General features: G+C 39.0%; 1 protein-coding gene across 3 annotated transcripts in view; it reads left to right on the forward strand.

The window, feature by feature from the left end:
• Nucleotides 1–17939, forward strand: part of ZDHHC9 (zDHHC palmitoyltransferase 9) — a 76018-nt gene that overhangs the window by 1075 nt on the left and 57004 nt on the right. Inside the window, exons 2-3 of one of the 3 annotated variants that reach the window (XM_073879159.1) lie at nucleotides 10775–10969; nucleotides 16388–16536. The exons of 1 other annotated variant lie outside the window; for it this stretch is intronic. The gene's annotated coding sequence lies outside the window, so the exon portion shown is untranslated. The remainder of the gene's footprint in view (nucleotides 1–10774; nucleotides 10970–16387; nucleotides 16537–17939) is intronic. One more of the 3 variants, XM_073879160.1, reaches the window with a different exon arrangement.

Genomic DNA, 17939 nt, shown 5'->3' on the forward strand with positions numbered 1-17939 from the left:
GGCTTGAACTCATCACCCCGAGATCAAGAGTCACAGTCTCCACCAACTGAACCAACCAGATGCCCCTCCACATGCTCTTCGTAAGCTTTTAACACTTGTATGAGAACTCCAAAATCTATGTCTAGCTCAGATTTTTTCTTGAGTTCCAGACTAGTATCTCTGATGGCTTCCTGGCAGTCCTTTTTGTCCCACAGGCACATCAAACGTGAAGTGTCTAATAACTTCTGTCTTTTCCACCAGAGTTCCATACTTTCCATCTCTATGACTGGCACCATCAACTACTAGTTGGTCAAGTCAAAAGTCTGAAAGTCATCCTTGATTCCTTTCTACCTTATACTTCACAGTTGCTTCTCATTGTGTTTTTTTTAAAGATTTGTTTACTTATTTCAGAGCACACAAGCAGGGGGAGGGGTATCGGGAGAGGGAAAGAGAATCTCAAGCTGACTCCCTGCTAAGTGTGGAGCTGGACCTGGGGCTCGATCTCACGACCCTGAGATCATGACCTGAGCTGAAATCCAGAGTCCAAGAGTCAGCTGTTTAACCGACTGAGCCACCTAGGAGCCCCTGATCTTCATAGTTAGTTTGACTTCCCAAATCTCTCTCGAATATCTCCCTACGTTCCCAACATCATCCACCAGACTCTTGCAATTTCAAGCGTGTGATACTGCTGAAAACTGTTATAGTGAAGGGGAGCATTATAACATATTGAAGAGCATGAGTTGTGAACTGGACTCTCTGGGTTTGAATCTTTTCTCTGCCACTTACTAGCTTTGTAATTCTTGAGTAAATCACTTCTCCATGCCTTTGTTTCCTCACCTTTAAAATGGGTATGATAGTACATTGGGTAGTTGTGAGGACTAAATGAAGTAATATACATAAAACACTCGAATAAATGGAAAGCCCTTAGAATAATACCTGTCACACATTAAATGCTCAATAAATGTTAGCTATAATAATTACTTTGTACTGACTTTTCAGTCTTTAGTCTTTCCTCATTCAATCCTGTAAGTCTGATCATGTCACACCCCTACTGAAAAGATGCAAATCACCTTCACCTCATCACCTTCAAGATAAAATTAAAAAAATCTCTTTAGTCTTTGTCTACCTCTCCAACCTCTTTGGAATTGCTTGCTGCTTCCCCCAAGGCACTCCAAATTATATTTTTATGGACAGATGATGTTCTCTTAATCTTACAGAAAGTATGAATAAAAGCATTTTAAGAAAACATTGACATTTTTTATTGATCTATACTTAATCTAAGTAAAGACAGTGTGTTTGCTATGCAAATGCAGCTTTGAGGCAAGTTCCCTAGGTACTCCCCTTCTCCAGCTCTAACCAAATTGCTGCCCCATTTCCCTCTTATGTAGAATTATGAAACAGCAATGCAGCGTTTCAGCTGAGACCTAAAGGAAGGGAAGGAACCAGCACTGTGGAGAACAGGGTGGAGTGTTCTGGGCCATGAAACAATGTATACTCAGGCCCTCTGGGCTGGGAAGAGCTTGCTATATTTTAGTAACAGAAAGGCCACTGTAGCTGAATGGTAGTGAACAAGAAGGTAAATATAACAGAGAGGGATGGAGAGATGGGCAGGATTCAGGTCTTGTAGGGCCATGGTAGAATTTGGATTTTACTCTATGTAAAATGGGCCACAATTTATTTGTTATGCAGGGGTTATGTAGGAGAGTGACATAATGTAAATTTTACTAAAAACACTTTGGCTATTGTGCAGAGAATGCATTGGCTGGGGTGGGAGGGGACCCAAGTGGAAGCCGGGAGACCAGTCGGGAAGCTACTATTGTGTAGTACAGCAGGAGATCGTGACGGTTTGCAATAGGTGATGGAGCCATTGATGGACCCACCAGAGGAATGTGGGGGGTAAGGGAAAGAGAAAGATTATGCTTACATTACTGGCATGAACAAGTACAGTAGACTATTAAGATGTAGAAGACTAATGATGGAGGGAACAAATTTGGAGAGTGAGACCACAAGTTCAGTTTAATACTTTTGAGGTTTGAATGCAAGGTACCTAAGTGGAGATATCAAGTATGTAGTAGGCTATGGGAGTTGTGAAAGATAATTAGTTAAGAGCCTTTGATCTCAAATATGGCTGTTAGTGATTATCAGTAAATAAAATAATGTTTTCTCTCTACAAGTATGTTTACATATTAACTGACTTATATTTCACAAAAATGACCCAGGCTCAGTCAAAACTTGCAACATGGCAACAATTGTGATTTTACCCTAAATTCATGATGTTATATGCCCTGCAGCATCTGACATAGTCCTTGAACAATAATAAGGGACTCAATAAGTGTTTTTTTGAATTAATGATTGAATAAAGCCGTAATAGTTCCACGCTATTCATTCTCATAAAAGATGCATAGTAATAACTATTTGTACATGCAGAGATATCGCAGGTTTGGATCCTGACCCACTGCAATAAGGTGAATATTGTAATAAAGTGAGTCAAATGAATGTTTTGGTTCCTCAGTGCATATAAAAGTTATGTTTACACTATACTGTAGTCTGTTACATGTACAAATAGCATTATGTCTAAAAATGTAAATACCTTAGTTAAAAAACACTTGGTGCTAATACATGCTAACCATCATCTGAGCCTCAGTGAGTCATAATCTTTTTGCTGGTGGAGGGTATTGCCTTGTTGTTGATGACTGCTGACTGATCAGGGTGGTGGTTGCTGAAGGTTGGGGAGGCTGTGCCCATTTCTCAAAATAAGACAATGAGGTTTGCTGCATCGATTGACTCTTTCTTTCACAAATGATTTCTCTGTAGCATGTGATGCTGTTTGATAGCATTTTACCCACAGCAGAACTTTCAAAATTGGAGTCAGTCCTCTCAAACCCTGCCCCTGCTTTATCAACTAAGTTGATATAATATTCTAAATCATTTGTTGTCACATCAACAATCTTCACAGCATCTTCACCAGGAATAGTTTCCATCTCAAGAAACCATATTGATGGTTTCTTGAGATGGAAACTATTGCCATGAATTTCCCAAATGTGACACAGAGATACCAAGTGAGCAAATGCTATTGGAAAAATGGCGCCGATAGACTTGCTCAACACAGGGATGCCTGAAACTTTCAATTTGTGAAAAACATGATATCTGCCAAGTGCAATAAAGTGAAGCACAATAAAAACAAAGTCTGCCTGTATATAATTTTAGAGTTTGCAGGGTACTTGCTATGGTGTGAATTCATATGTTGAAATTCTAATCCCTGAGGTGATGGTATTAAGAGGTGGGTCATTTTGGAGGTAAATAGGTCTTGAGGGTAGAGCTTTCATGAATGAGATTAGCAACTTTGTAAGAGCCCTCAGAGAGTTCCTGTGCCCTTTCTGCAGTGTGAGGACACAGCAGGAAGGCTATGAATCAGGAAGAGGGCTCTCACCCAGCCAGGCTGGCATCTTCATCTTGGACTACCAGCCTCTAGAACTGTGAGAAATATATTTCTGTCGTTTATAAGCCATCCAATCTGTGGTGTTTTGTTATAGCGGCCTGAACAGACTAAGTGCTTTTACATCCATGGTGCCATTTTAGTTAAACATTTTATTTTGAGATAATTGTAGATTCACATACAAGTTGTAAGAAAAAAATACAGAGATGCTGTGTATCTTATACCTAGTTTACCCTAATGGTAACATCTTGCAAAACTCTAGTACAATATTACAACCAGGATATTGATATTGAGATATAGTCAAGACGCAGAAAAATTCCATCAGAGCAAGGATCAGTCATGTTGCCCTTTTACAGTGCACCCACTTCCCTCCCACCACTGCCTCCTTAACCCCTGGCAACTGCTAATATCTCCATTTCTATAATTCTGTCATTTCAAGAACATTATATAGGGCGCCTGGGTGGCTCAGTCGGTTGGTTAAACGTCTGCCTTTGGCTCAGGTCATGATCCCAGGGTCCTGGGATCGAGCCCCACATTGGGCTCCCTGCTTGGTGGGAGGCCTGCTTCTCCCTCTCCCACTCCCCCCTGCATGTGTTTCCTCTCTCTCTGTGTCTCTCTCTGTCAAATAAATAAAATCTTAAAAAAAAAGAATGTTATATAAATAGAATCATACAGGATGCAACTTCTTGGGATTAGATTTTCTCACTGGAGATCCATTCAGATTATTGTGTATGTCAGTAGTTTCTTCTTTTTTTGTTTTTTAAGTGTACAATTCAGTGGTTCTCAGTATATTCACACAGTTGTGCTACCACCACCACAGTAAATTTTAGAAGTTTCATCACCCCAAGAACAATCCATGTACCCTCTTTAGCCATCTCCCCCGTGATATAATAGGAAATATATTTGGTCTTTGTCCCTGGATCCTGGAAAAAAGCTCCCAACACCCTTGGAATTTTCTGAGTGATAGGAGTGTTTTTCATCATTCTTAAGGAGCCCTTTTCATCACACCTGAGTTTTTTATTAATGAGGTGACTTCTGGAAAGCCCCTAAGTATCCTAAGTGTGGGGGCTAGTTGCCAGGGAACCAACCATGATTAATGGGTTGAAACTCTCAGGCCCCTGCCCTTACCTCTAGGGAGGGGAGAGGGGCTGGAGATAGGAGTTCATTGATTGGAAATCTTTCTTCTTTCCTCATATAGACATTTATTGCTATAAATCCCCTTCAAGTGCTGCCTCCTTAGCATCTCACAAATTTTCATATACTGTTTAAAAATTTTCTCTCAGTTAAAAAATTTTTATAATTTTCCATTTGATTTCTTCTTTCATTTCCTGGGTTATTTAGCAATGTGCTATTTGGTTTCTAAATATTCTTTCTGTTATTGCTTTCTAGTTTAATTGTGATTAGAGAACATTTTATAATATAAATCCTTTACAATACATTGAGATTTGTTTTATGGCTCCAAATATGGTATGTACAAGTAAATGTTCTTTGTGCATTTAAAATATATGTGTATTCTGCTATTGTTGGCTGGAGTGTTGTATAAATGTCAATCTGAGGGGCACCTGGGTGGCTCAGTCATTAAGGGTCTGCCTTCAGCTTGGGTCATGATCCCGGGCTTGTGGGATCGAGCCCTGCATCGGAAGCCTGCTTCTCCCTCTCCCACTCCCCCTGCTTGTGTTTCCTCTCTCTCTGTCTCTCTCTGTCAAGTAAATAAATAAAATCTTTAAAAAAGTCAGTTTGATTTAGTTGGTTGATAGGTCAAATTGGTATGGCCCTCAGTCATATGGCCACAAGGAAATAAACCCCAAAGTCACAAAGACTTTTTTCTGTGTTTGCTTCTAGACGTTTTATAGTTTTAGCTTTTACTTTAGCTTTGATCCATTTCGAGTTCATTTTTTAAAAGATTTTATTTATTTATTAGAGAGAGAGAGTGGGGGGAAGAGCAGAGGGAGAGGGACAAGCAGACTCTGTGCTGAGCACAGAGCCCGACGTGGGGCTCAATCCCACAACCCTGAGATCATGACCTGAGCTGAAATCGAGAGTCAGATGATCAACCGACTGAGTCACCCAGGTGCCCCTCAAGTTCATTTATTGTGTGTGGTATGAGATAAAGGTCTAAATGTATCTTTTTGCCTATGGATATCCAGTTGTCCTAGCAGCATTTATTGAAAGGACTGTCATTCCTACATTGAATTGCCTTGGTACCCTGTCAGAAATCATTGACCATAATATAAGGGTTCATTTTGGACTCTCCATTCTGTTCCATTGATCTATATTTCTATCTTCATGTTAGTATCACAGTCTTGATAACTGACTTTATAGTAAGTTTCAAAATATGGAGGCAAAATTCTCCCATTGACTCTCTTTCAAAGTCATGTTTGTTATTCTGGATCCTTTGCATTTCCATATACATTTTAGGATCAGCTGGATAATTTCTTTTTTTTTTTCAGCTTATTAATTTCTGCAAAAGAAAAAAAAAGCCTGCTGGAATTTTTATAGGGATTTCATTTAATTTATAGATCAATTTGTTGAGAATTGTCATCTTAACAATACTGAGTCAGTTCATGACATGGAATTTCTCTCCATTTATATAGATCTTTAATTTCCCTCAGCAATGTTCTTATAGTTTTTTGTGTATGTTTTGTGCTTTTTTGTTAAATTTATTTTTAAGTATTTTATTTTCTTTGATGCTATTGTGAATAGAATTATCTTCATTTCATTTTCAGTTTTTTCATTGCTAGCATATAGAAATACAATTTATTTTTATATTTATCTTTTATCTCACATTCTTGCTAAACTCCCTTATTAGTCTAATAGCGCTTTTCTTGGGGATTTTGTCCGAGTTTATATTGGTGATTGTCATCTCTCAAAAAAGCCAGTTTTACTTCTTCCTTCCTAATCTGGATGCTTTTTATTTCTTTTCCTTTCCTGATTGCACTGGCATAGTAATCTCCAATTCAGTGCTTAATTCAAGTGGCAAGAATGGGCATCTTTGACTTGTTTCCAATCAAAGTGGGAGAGTGTTCACTCTTCCACCATTGATACTATGATGATGTTATGATGTGAGCTGTAGACTTTTCTCATGTCCATTTTCAGTTTGAGAAATTTACCTTCTATTCTGACTTTGCTGAGAATTTGCTTTTAATTGTGGTAAAATATACATAACATAAAATTTACCATTTTAGCCATTTTTAAGTATACTTTTAATGGCATAATGTACATTTACATTGTTGCACAGTCATTACCACCATCTACCTCCAGAACTGTATCATCTTCCTAAACTGAAACTCTGTACCCATTAAGCAATAACTCCCTGCTTTTCCTCCTCCCAGCCCCTGACAACCACTATTGTAGTTGCTGTCTCTATAACTTTGACTACTCTAGGTACCTCATATAAAGGGAATCATATATTTGTCCTTTTGTGACTGGCTTGTTTCCACTTAGCATAATGTCTTCAAGGTTTATCCCTATTGTAGCATGTGTCAGAATTTCCTTCTTTGTAAGACTGGATAATATTCCATTATATATATATATATACACTATATTTTGTTTATCCATTCGTCTGTCATTGGACACTTGGGTTGCTGCCACCTATCTTCGTCCATTTGGGCTACTGTGACAAAATACCACAGACTAGGTAGCCTATAAACAGCAAAGATTTATTTCTCACATTTCTAGAGGCTAGAAATCCAAGATCAAGATGCCAGTATGGTCAGATAAAAGCCCTCTTCCTGGTTCATAGCCAGTGCCTTTTCTCTGTTTTCTTACAGGGTGGAAAGGGCTAAGGAGCACTGTGGGATCTCTTTTATAAAAACACTGATCCCATTCATGAGAGCTCCACCCTCATAAATTAATCATCTCCCAAAGACTCCACCTACCAATGTGGGTGGGGCCCATCACATTTGGGAATTTGGATTACAACATACGGATTTGGGGGGATACATTCAGACCACTGTACCACCTTTTGACTACTGTGAATAATGCTGCTGTGAACATCGGTGTACAAATATCTGTTGGAGTCCCTGCTTTCAGTTCTTTTTGGCATATATACAGAAGTGGAATTGCTGGATTATACGGTAATTCTATCTTTAATTTTTAATTTTTTGAGGAATCGTATCATTTTCTACGGTGGCTGCACCAGTTTACATTCTCAGCAACAATGTACAAGCATTCCAATTTCTCCACATCCTTGCTAATACTCTTTGTTTGCTCGCTTGCTTGCTTGCTTGCTTGCTTGCTTTCTTTCCTTCCTTCCTTCCTTCTTTCCTTTCCTTTCCTTTCCTTTCCTTTCCTTTCCTTTCCTTTCCTTTCCTTTCCTTCCCTTTCCTTCCCTTTCCTTTCCTTTCCTTTCCTTTCGTTCTTTTCTTTCTTTCAATACTAGCCATCCTAATGGGTGTGAAGTTGTTCTGTGCTCGGGTCTTAATTTATAAAGTTTACTGAGTGGCAACACGGAGAGATCGATGCCATTGAAAGAACATTTTAATGTTACTTACAGTTCCTCTAGAAACAAGAGGCAATATTCCTTTGCCTTAATCATCACATGGCCAGGTACCAGGCAACTAGAGAACATTCCTGTAGCTTAGAGACTGCCAAAATTATTCAAACTAGCCAATCTTAAACTGTTTACACTGCCTGTCTTGCCTTTCCCACAGAAATCCCAATTAAGTCAGTGGCCTAAACCTATCCCTCTTATCACACAGTCACCTTTATGAATTAAGACCTGGGCATAGAACAATCGGCACAGTGAGCTAGGTGACTCAGGGTTCAGTGGAGGGGGCTTGCTTCTAGACTGCTCTTGGATTACTGACTTTACCAAACAGTGAGTGCTACCAGGGAAGGTGTGGCTGGCTGTTGGCATGCTGGCACTCTGGATGCCACTGGTTCATGATACATCTGCTGAATACTGCCATGATCTTCCAGCTAAATCAAGGAGGACCTCAGAGGCATGCGCTTCCATGGCGCTCCTCATTTAGTCTCAGGTGCTAAAGTCTTGGATAGTAGTTGCCAATTCACTAGTTATCAACTTACCTTGGACAGCTTGTCCACTGGTCCAAATCGGATTTCCCTGGTTTGACACACTTAGGTTCCAAAAGAAAAAAAGGGGAGGGAGTTTAGCTACCTAGAAATACAGGCCATTTTGAAAGAAAAAAAAAAGCTTAAATGGGGACAGGGATGGTCCCAGTGAGAGGTTGCTTAGAGGCATGAAGTTCCTTCTCTCTCCCTTCTTTCCCTCTTATCAGCTGGAGACAAAAACTAAATACTGTGGCTTCAGGTGGCTACAAGCCTAAAACAGAGGAGAAAAAAAGACTGCAGTTTTAGGCAGATACAAGCCCAAGGGGAAAGAAGGGGGAATTTTAAACCTTATGTACTGAGCAAATGCAGGTCTAACAAACATAATACTATCCCTAGATTACTTATTGATTTTATTTTTTCAAAATTTTTATTTATTTGAGAGAGGGCACAAGTGGGGAGGAGGGGCAGAGGGAGAGGGAGAAGCAGACTCCCCCCTGAGCAGGGAGCCCGACGCAGGACTTGATCCCAGGACCCCAGGATCATGACCTGAGCACACGGCGGATGCTTAACAGACTGAGCCACCCAGGCACCCTTATTGATTTTATTATATTTTTTAAAGATTTATTTCTTTATTTGAGAGAAAGGTAGGGGAGGGGCAGAGGGAGAGGGAGAGAGAGAATCTCAAGCAGACTTCACACCCAGCGTGGAGCCAATGTGGGACTTGATCTCACAACTCTGAGATCATGACCTGAGCCGAATTCAAGAGTCAGATGTTTAACCAACTGAGCCACCCAGGCGCCCCAGCCCTAGGTTACTTAATGATTTTAAAACAAACTTCTAGATACAGGGGAAGAAAATAAAATGTAATTAAGAAATTATGTATACCTTATGTTCCACAAATAAGTGAAACCATATGATAATTGACTTTCTCCGCTTGACTTACTTCACTTAGCATAATCTCCTCCAGTCCCATCCATGTTGATGTAAATTTTCATATGGTTTCTCTTATTTGTGGAACATAAGAAAGAACATGGAGGATATTAGGAGAAGGAAGGGAAGAATGAAGGGGAGGAATCGGAGGGGGAGACCAACCATGAGAGACTGTGGACTCTGAGAAACAAACTAAGGGTTTTAGAGGGGAGGGGGTGGGGGGATGGGTTAGCCCAGTGATGGGTATTAAGGAGACCATGTACTGCATAGAGCACTGGGTGTTATATGAAAACAATGAATCATGGATCACCACATCAAAAACTAATGTATGGTGACTAACATAACATAATAAAATTAAATTAAAAAAAGAAATTATGTATACCTATGTGAGATTTTAATATAAATATGTAATAGATGAATTGTATATATATCCATATATGTAATATGTATATAACTAAATTAAAACAAAGCCCCAAATTTGATCCAGTTTGAAGTCTAAAATTTACATACTAAGGAATTTATATAACTAAATGATAAAAGGACTGCAGATTGGCTATTGTGCCTCTACAACCTTTGTTCTAAATTAACTTTAACTTTTGCTGAAATACATCAATTGATAAGACCTTTATGGACTTAATCAAGATGGGGCTCAAATTATAGTTGTATTTGGGAATCCCACTGAACTTAAGCATTGTGTCCCGTATAATCTTAAGAAGGTAACTAAATATAAAGTGAAGAAAAAAATTGGTTTGCCAGACGCCGAGATGCTCATAGCCTTGCCTAAGTTTCCAAAATTGTAATATGCATTGACTTAAAATATTCCATTTGGACATACATGGTCTGATACAATAAATAGTAAATTAAAATTAAAGTAGGTCTTTGAGACTTACAAATTGGCTCAATGAAATGGAACCCCATAGACCCCCAGTTAAAATAGTTAACCTGTCCCAATATAAGTTAAAACAGGGGGATCAAGGATTAAAGCTCACTATATAAAACCTAATTAATAAAGGGGTGATTATCTTCACTGCCTCTTCTTTGACAGCCCAATTTTGCCTGTTCTTAAATCTAAAGAAAATAAAAAAGTTTTGTGTGGGTGGGTATTCCTCATGGTAGATCACTACTGTCTTTATGCTGTGGTCCCATCCATCAAGGCTCCCACACCAGACATCCAATATTATTAAAATTACTGATTCTGTTCAGTGAACAACTGGCAAATATTTTGCTCTTATAGATTTGGCTACCATTTTCTGCTCAGTATTGATTTCAACAGCCTCTCAGCTGCAGTTTGCTTTTACCTCTGAAGGGACACAATACACCTTCAGGCTACCCACACCTCAACAGATGCGCTATCACACACAATCTTTACAGACAAGATCTTTTTTTTTTAAAGATTTTTATTTATTTGACAGAGAGAGAATGATAGAGAGAGAGCATGAGAGGGAGGAGTGTCAGAGGGAGAAGCAGACTCCCTGCTGAGCAGGAAGCCTGATGTGATCCTGGGATTCCAGGACCATGACCTGAGCCGAAGGCCGTCGCTTAACCAACTGAGCCACCCAGGCGCCCTACAGACAAGATCTTAACTACATCCACCTTCCTATAGGAGCACAGGTATGACATTACATTGATAACCCTCCTCCAAGGAGATTCATTAAACACACTCATTAAGGACATACTAGTCCAACATCTTTTAGTCCATCTTGGGTTCTGATGACAACATATTCCTCATTTACAAATTTTATTCCCAAATTAAAATCAACAGGCACTCTTGTTAGTCACTCCCCCCCCCCCCCCGCCAAGCTCCTTCACCAAAGACACTTTGGCAATGTCTTCTTGTACCTGCTGGAGTGTGGGCTGCTTCTGATGGCCATAAGTTGACCAAAGGCTTCAGGTGCAAGAAACTGCCCCCTCTAATCTTATACTATACACAATTAAAACAAAAAAAATGACTGGCTACCTACCAGGCCTCCCTAAAAATAGAGGCTTTCGTAGACCTGAGCGTGTGATCTTACATACTCTGCTGCCCAGTATACTTTGAGTCATGGAAACAGCATCCCACAAACTTGGCACAGCCACAGAGGCCTTCTTAAAACAGGATGCAACCACACCTGGGCCCTCTGACATATTCTACTTGCAGGAGGGGGTGGCTTTCCCTGTCCTCAGTCCCTTGCCAGATGCCAAGGTGCTAGAAGAAGTCACCCCTCCCCCAGACCCTTGGATACCTCGGAAACTCCCTGGGATTAACTGAGTGTACAACAATAGAGAGCACAGACCAGCCCAATGGCACTGCTGACTGTCGTATGTGATGGAGCTAAGTGAAATGTTGCTGCTTCCTATCCTTTAGCCAGGATATCCCTTATAAAGGGTGGGACCCAAAAAACAACACACTTAGCCAAACTTCAGGCAGTCATCTTAACACTGGATGCCCCAGCCAAGGAATGGTACTATCTTTACATTTATTGTAAACTGATGGGCATTGCCTTAAAAATGGTCTCTTTCAGGTTAAAGAACTCTGGGAATCTCTTGCCTCATAGACACCCAAAATATAAAAGGACTCATGTCCTCTAAATATAAGGCCTTGCCAGGACACTCATTACCTTTGAAGTTAGAAACAATAATAATAACCAAGGTACACATTTCATTTCCTAAAATATACAATTCCTGGCTCTTAGAAAAGATGCACAATAGAACTTCTATGTCTCTAGTAGGTCCCAAATAGCCTGTTTAACTAAGAGACATAATGGTCTTCTCAAACAATTCCTTTTCAAATTTCAGTCTCCATGAGTCTCTATCTTACCCCAGGCCTTAACCCATCTTTATAAATTTTGGATCTTGCTCCATCTCATAGGGGCTGGAGGCCAGATCCAGGGTGCATATTCTCCCAGGACCTGTTAACCATAGATTGTCCCATAGGCAGGGCAGCTGCTCATATGATATATGACCCATTTGAACCTAAACTTCCACCCCAAATAAAAAGCCTGTTAAGTGTAGCTGCACGCCATGCTGGTGATTGTAGTCTTTTACCACAGGTCTGGATACTTTCATTGGTTTATAATCTGGAGGCCCAACTCTCCAAGTAAGCCATTGTTTCAACCAAACATGGCAAATGTTAAGACCCACATCAACCTGAATGGGTATCCCCTTAAAAAGGATATCCCAAGTCCCTAGATGACATTGCCCTGGTCCAGTAACTTACTGCTGGAGATGACATCACTTCAGACAACTTTGCCTCAATCCAAGACCTCACCACTAGAGATGACTTCACTCCCTGTGCTGGAGACAACTTCGCCCTAGGCGCCAAGACCTCCAAACAAACAGTGCACATGAACTGCCTCTCCTAAGGCACAAAATGGACCCAGGACATTTTTGTTTTTCTTCCTTTGATATTAGGGATCCTATTATGTTCCTGAACTCACTGTCTGCAGAGCTCATGATCCTGCTATACTCCCTGCTCTTTGCTAAAATGTACACTCCTATACTCCCATGCCTAAAGGGAAATCTGGTAGCAGTTACTACTATCTGTGTCATTCTAAAAAGTAATGGAGATTATTGCTTTCCCCAGGAGACACCTGCCTCTTATCAGTCAACCCCTCGACCTCCTGGGGAGAGGACCATTCACTCCCAAGTGCCTTCTACTACTCTCCTCCCACTATCCACCACAATCTCCCACCTTGCATCTCTGACCATGACCACCACAACCACTCCTTCCCTTTAATTACACACAAATACCACTAATCTTTACATAGACTTACCAGTTCATACCTTCCAACAAAGCAATTGCCAGGCCTGCCACCTTAATATGAGCATATTTCTAACACACTTTACAACTCCACCAACATATCATTAGAGACCTCCGAAGTTTCAAATCCACTTTCTTAGCTAAGGCCATATAAATAAGAAACCTAGTTATGGGCTGGCCTACAAGGATTCAATAACTTTACTTGTGTCCCTCCTTCTTCTTACTTCCATAATAAAATGTCTATGCTTGTTTGGAACAACTTGAGCCCTACTACTGAAAACCTCTATTATCAGCACCCCAAAGTTTTCTTAATATGATTTCTTTATTTATTTTAGACAAACAGAGAGGGGGGGGAGGGGCAGAAGAAGAGGGAGAGAGAAACTCCAGCAGACTCGCTGCTGAGTGAGAAGCCCGACACAGGGCTCAATCCCACCACCCTGAGATAATGACCTGAGCCGAAATCAAGAGTTGGACGCTTAACTGACTGAGCCGCCCAGGCGCCCCCTCATCCCATTTTTAAATCTAGTCTGATCATCTATTTTTATTGTAGTGTTTATATCATTTACATTTAATATAATTATTGATTATAATATAAATGTATTTATAACTGCCATTTTGCTATTTTATGTCTCATGTATTTTTCCTTTTCTATTTCTTCTGTACTACCTACGTTTGCACGAAGTTGATATTTTGCAATTTCTATTATTCTTCTTCTATTATTTCCATCTTATGTTTGCCTTGGGCTCAGTTTGCTATATTTTCTCTAGATTCTTTTTTAAAATTTTATTTTATTGTTATGTTAATCACCATACATTACATCATTAGTTTTTGATGTAGTGTTCCATGATTCATTGTCGGCAAAAACTTAGTTTATTGATTTGAGATCTTTCTTCTTTTCTCCTATAATTTCAAGCTATAATTTTCCCTCCAAGCACTGTTTTAGCTCTACCTCATACATTTTAACACATTGTGATTTGGTTTTCTTTCAGTTCAGATTTCTAATTACCCTTATGATTTCTTCTTTTACCTATGGTTATTAGAAATATATTGTTCAATTTGCAAATATTTCTGGATTTCCTAAATTTCCTTCTATTATTAATTTCTAATGCCATTGTGGTCAGATACATATATTGTATGATTTCAATTATTTTTAAAAATTTCAATCTTTTTAAATTATAGCTTGTTTTATGACCTATGATAGGCCATAAACATAAACAATATTGGATGTTCCATGTACACTGGAAAAAAAATGTGTATTCTGTTGTTGTTGGGTGGAATGTCCCATGGATATCATTTAGAGTAAATTTTATGACAGTGTTGTTCAGGTCTTCTTTATCCTTGCTGATTTTTTTCTCTAATTGTTCTATTAATTGTTTTTAAATTTTATTTAAATTCAGTTAGTTAACATATAGTGTATTATTAGTTTCAGATGTAGAGTTTAGTGATTCATCAGTTGCATATAATACCCAGGGCTCATTCCATCAAGTGCCCTCCTTAATGCCCATCACCCAGTTACCCCCTCCCTCCACCTACCTCCCCTCCAGCAACCCTCAGTTCATTTCCTGTAGTTAAGAGTTTCTTATGCTTTGTCTCCCTCTCTGATTTCATCTTATTTTATTTTCCCCTCCCTTCCCCTATGATCCTGTTTCATTTCTTTAATTCCACATATGAGTGGAATCATATGATACTTGTCTTTCTCTGACTGACTTATTTCTGCTTAGCAAAATACCCTCTAGTTCCATCCACATCATTGCAAATGGTAAAATTTCATTTTTGATGGCTGAGTAATATTCCATTGTGTGTGTGTGTGTGTGTGTGTGTGTGTGTGTGTGTGTGTGTGTGTATGTGTGTATCACGTCTTCCTTATCCATTTATCTGTCGATGGACATCTGGGTTCTTTCCATATTTTGGTTATTGTGGACGTTGCTGCTTGTTCTATTGAGAGTAAGATATTAGAGACTATTCTCCCTTCAGTTCTTTCAGTTTTTGAATCATTTATATTGGGGCTTCTTTGTTAGGTGTGTATTATAATTGTTATGTCTTCCTGATGAATTGACTCTTTATCACTATAAAATGTCATTTTTTCTCTAGTAACACTGTTTGTGTTAAAGTCTATTTTATCTGATGTTAGTTGTGGTAGACAGAATTCTAAAGATGGCTCCACAAGATTTCTGTTCCCTTCTTATTCATTCAGATACTAATCTGGATACTGCTATGAAGTGATCAATTTTCTAGATGTAATTAAAGCCCTAAGTCAGGGGTGCCTGGCTGGCTCAGTCGGTAGAGCATGTGACTCTTGATCTTGGGATAGTGAGTTAAAGCCCCGCATTGGGCATAAAGCTTACTTAAAACATAAATTTTTTTTTTTAAAAAAAAGCCCCAAGTCAGTTAATCTTATACAAAGATTGTCTAGGTGGGCCTGACCTAATCAGGTGAACCCTTTAACTACAGTTTTTTTTTTCTGGCTGGTGCTAAATTAGGTTGACAAAGATTCAATGCACACGAAGGATTTAAAGCTCTATTGCTTGCTTAAAGATAGTAGGGACCATGTGTCAAGGAAATGGGGGCCTCAGTTTTATGGCTGCCAGGAACGGAATTTCTGCCAACAACCTGAACTTGGAAGCAGAGTCTTTGAACTTGGGAGCAGATGCTTTGTTTGTTTGTTTGTTTAGAAACAGATTATTCCCTAGGGCTTCCAGATAAGAAGCCAGACTGCCCAACACCTTGGTTTTTGCTTTTTGAGGCCCTAGGCAGAGAACCTGCCTGGTCTTATGACCTGCAGAACGGTAAACTAATAAATGGTTATTGTTTCAAGCTGCTAAATTTGTGGTCCTTTGTTACACAGCAATAGAAAACTAATACCTTGGGATAGCTGCTCCAGCTCTCTTATGGTTACTTATGGTTTGCACACAGCCTATGATTTTCCATCCTTTCAACATATCTGTGCCTTGAATCTATAAAGTATCTGTTCTAGACAACATACAATTAGATCCCCTTTTTTAAAAGTAGGCTCCCTGTCAGCATGGAGCCCAACGTAAGGCTTAAACTCATGACCCTGAGATCAAGACCTGAGCTGAAATCAAGAGTTGAACGCGTAACTGACACTGAGCCACCTAGGTGCCCCAGATCCTATTTTTAAATCTAGTCTGATCATCTATTTTTATTTCAATGCTTATTTCATTTACATTTAATGTAAGTATTGATTATGATATAAATGTAATTATTTATAACTACCATTTTGCTATTTTTTAATTTTAATTTTTTAAAGATTTTATTTATTTATTTGACAGAGACAGCGAGAGAGGGAACACAGCAGAGGGAGTGGAAGAGGGAGAAACAGGCTTCCCGTGGAGCAGGGAGCCCGATGCGGGGCTCAATCTCAGGACCCTGGGATCATGACCTGAACCGAAGGCAGATGCTTAACAACTGAGCCACCTAGGTGCCCCCATTTTGCTATTTTCTATGTCTCGTGTATTTTCCTCTATTTCTTCCTTACTGACTACTTTTGCACTAAATAGATGTTTTCTAGTGTGCCATCTTAATTCTCTTTATTTATTATCTTTGTTGAATTATTTTCTTAGTGGTAGGTATGGGGATTACTATATACATCTTAACCCAAAAAAATATACTTCACATTAATCCTAACTTATTTCTAGTAGTGTACAGAAATGCTTTAATATTGCTTCCTTTCCTCTCCCTTCCTTTGTGCTATCTTTATATATTCTAAATCTACCAATATTTTAATAATTATTGTTTTATGCAGATGTCTTTTAAATCAGTTGTGAGAAGGAAAGAAAAATATGTTTACATTGTATTTTATGTTTTCCTGTGTAATTACCTTTACTGGTGCTCTATTTCTTTGTGTGGGTTCAAGTTACAATTTCTCTTCAGCCTGACGAACTTCTTTTTTTTAATTAAAAAAAAATTTTTATTTTTTTTTTTTAGCTTGAGGAACTTCCAAAAATTTCTTATAAGGCAGGTCTGCTAGCAATTAGTTCTCTTGGGCTTTTTTTCCCCCCTGGGAATGTCTTTTTCTGTGAGGCCTTCATTTTTTAAGGGTTATTTCAGTAGATATAAGATTATTTTTTAATAACAGCATTATTGGGGCGCCTTGGTGGCTCAGTTGTTAAGCATCTGCCTTCGTCTCAGGTCATGATCCCAGGGTCCTGGGATCGAGCCCCGCATCGGGTTCCCTGCTCAGCAGGAAGCCTGCTTCTCCCTCTCCCACTCCCCCTGCTTGTGGTCCCTCTCTCACTGTGTCTCTCTGTCAAATAAATAAATCTTAAAAAAAGGACAGAATTAAAAAAATAATAGTAATAGCATTATTGAGATATAAATCATATAACATGATTAACTCACTTAAAGCGTTCAGTGGTTTTCTAGTATATTCACAGAATTGTGCAACCATCACCACCATCAATTTTAGAACATTTTCATCACCCCAAAAGAAACCTTGTACCCTTTGCAGTCACTCCCCATCACCTACCCTCCCTCTGGCCCCACCAGCCCCAGGCAACTACTAGTCTACTTTCTGTCTCTATGGATTTGCTTGTTCTGGGTATTTTATATAAATGGAATTATGCCATATGTGGTATTTTGTGACTGCCTTCTTTCACTTATTATTTTCAAGATTCATCCATGTTGTAGCATATATCAGTACTTCATTTCTTTTTATTGCTGAATAATATTCCATTGTTTGGATATACTACACTTTGTTTATCCATTTATCAGTTGATGGACATTTGGGTTGCTTCCACTTTTTGTCTATTATGAATAATGTTGCTGTAGTCATTCATGTACAGGTTTTTATGTGGACATAGGATTTATTTTTTTAAAGATTTT

Source organism: Callorhinus ursinus, unplaced genomic scaffold (assembly GCF_003265705.2).
Source record: "Callorhinus ursinus isolate GAN/ISIS: 27379988/994484 unplaced genomic scaffold, GSC_fseal_2.0 scaffold33, whole genome shotgun sequence".
Lineage (NCBI taxonomy): Eukaryota > Metazoa > Chordata > Mammalia > Carnivora > Otariidae > Callorhinus > Callorhinus ursinus.